The following is a 2,390-nucleotide window of genomic DNA, read 5'->3' on the forward strand; positions in this document are numbered from 1 at the left end:
CGAATCGACTTAAAGCCAGATCGTCGCATTTGCCGCCTTTCTCTCTGAGAAGGTTACACTTATTGTCTGCAAAGCTATGTCGCGTGCTGCAGTATGCGGAAACACTAAAAGCACCATAGTAGAACACTGAAGAAGCTTCTATGTTGAAGTAATAGCCAGTAAGAAGTAGTGCAATTGAAGTTTTAGTTGTCGATTATTCACTTTTTAGCCGGCTTTGGTGGCTTGGACATGAGGTGGAACCATACAATTTTGCATGAAAGGAAGACTAGCAGCCACGTTGCACCGGAGAATGTGAAAAGTGTTCATATGTAGTAAAAACCTGAGAAATCCATCGTTTTCGTCATTTGTTATCAAATCGTCTTAAAGCCAGATCGTCACATTGGCTGCTTTTCTCTCTGAGACGGTTACATTTATCGTCTGCAAATCTATGTCGCCTGCTGCGGTATGCGGAGACACCAAAAGCACCATAGTAGAACACTGAAGAAGCTTCTAAGTTGAAGCAACAGCCAGTATGAAGTAGTACAATTGAAGTTTTAGTTGTCGATTATTCACTATTTACCCGGCTTTGGTGGCTTGGACATGACCTAGGACCATAAGATTTTGCATGAAAGGAGGACTAACAGCCGCGTTGCACGGGAGAATGTGAAAAGTGTTCATATGTAGTAAAAACCTGAGAAATCCGTCCGTTTTCGTCATTTGTTATCGAATCGACTTAAAGCCAGATCGCCACATTGGCCGTTTTTCTCTCTGAGACGGTTACATTTATCGTCTGCAAAGCTATGTCGCGTGCTGCGGTATGCGGAGACACTAAAAGCACCATAGTAGAACACAGAAGAAGCTTCTAAGTTGAAGTAATAGCCAGTAAGAAGTAGTACAATTCAAGTATTAGTTGTCGATTATTCACTTTTTAGCCGGCTTTGGTGGCTTGGACATGACCTAGGACCATAAGATTTTGCATGTAAGGAGGACTAGCAGCCGCGTTGCACGGGAGAATGTGAAAAGTGTTCATATGTAGTAAAAACCTGAGAAATCCGTCCGTTTTTGTCATTTGTTATCGAATCGACATAAAGCCAGATCGTCACGTTGGCCTCTCTTCTCTCTGAAACGGTTACAGTTATCGTCTGCAAAGCTATGTCGCGTGCTGCAGTATGCGGAAACCCTAAAAGCACCATAGTAGAACACAGAAGAAGCTTCTAAGGTGAAGTAATAGCCAGTAAGAAGTATTTCAATTCAAATTTAGTTGTCGATTATTCACTTTTTAGCCGGCTTTGGTGGCTTGGACATGACCTAGGACCTTAAGATTTTGCATGAAAGGAGGACTAGCAGCCGCGTTGCATGGCAGAATGTGAAAAGTGTTCATATGTGGTAAAAACCTGAGAAATGCGTCCGTTTTCGTCATTTGTTATCGAATTGACTTAAAGCCAGATCGTCACATTGGCCGCTTTTCTCTCTGAGACGGTTACATTTATCGTCTGCAAAGCTATGTCGCGTGCTGCGATCTGCGGAGACACTAAAAGCACCATAGTAGAACACAGAAGAAGCTTCTAAGTTAAAGTAATAGCCAGTAAGAAGAAATACAATTCAAGTTTTAGTTGTCGATTATTCACATTTTAGCCGGCTTTGGTGGCTTGGACATGACCTAGGACCTTAACATTTTGCATGAAAGGAGGACTAGCAGCCGCGTTGCACGGGAGAATGTGAAAAGTGTTCATATGTAGTCAAAACCTGAGAAATCCGTCCGTTTTCGTCACCTCTTATCGAATCGACTTTAAGCCAGATCGTCACATTGGCCGCTTTTCTCTCTGAGACGGTCACATTTATCGTCTGCAAAGCTATGTCGCGTGCTGCGGTATGCGGAGACACTAAAAGCACCATAGTAGCACACTGAAGAAGCTTCTAAGTTGAAGCAATAGCCAGAAAGAAGTAGTACAATTGAAGTTTTAGTTGTCGATTATTCACTTTTTAGCCGGCTTTGGTGGCTTGGACATGACCTAGGACCATAAGATTTTGCATGAAAGGAGGACTAACAGCCGCGTTGCACGGGAGAATGTGAAAAGTGTTCATATGTAGTAAAAACCTGAGAAATCCGTCCGTATTCGTCATTTGTTATCGAATCGACTTAAAGCCAGATCGCCACATTGGCCGCTTTTCTCTCTGAGACGGTTACATTTATCGTCTGCAAAGCTATGTCGCGTGCTGCGGTATGCGGAGACACTAAAAGCACCATAGTATAACACAGAAGAAACTTCAAAGTTGAAGTAATAGCCAGTAAGAAGTAGTACAATTCAAGTTTTAGTTGTCGATTATTCACTTTTTAGCGGGCTTTGGTGGCTTGGATATGACCTAGGACCATAAGATTTTTCATGAAAGGAGGACTAGCAGACGCGTTG

The sequence above is a fragment of the Schistocerca gregaria genome, unplaced genomic scaffold, assembly GCF_023897955.1.
Source record: "Schistocerca gregaria isolate iqSchGreg1 unplaced genomic scaffold, iqSchGreg1.2 ptg000407l, whole genome shotgun sequence".
Classification (NCBI taxonomy): domain Eukaryota; kingdom Metazoa; phylum Arthropoda; class Insecta; order Orthoptera; family Acrididae; genus Schistocerca; species Schistocerca gregaria.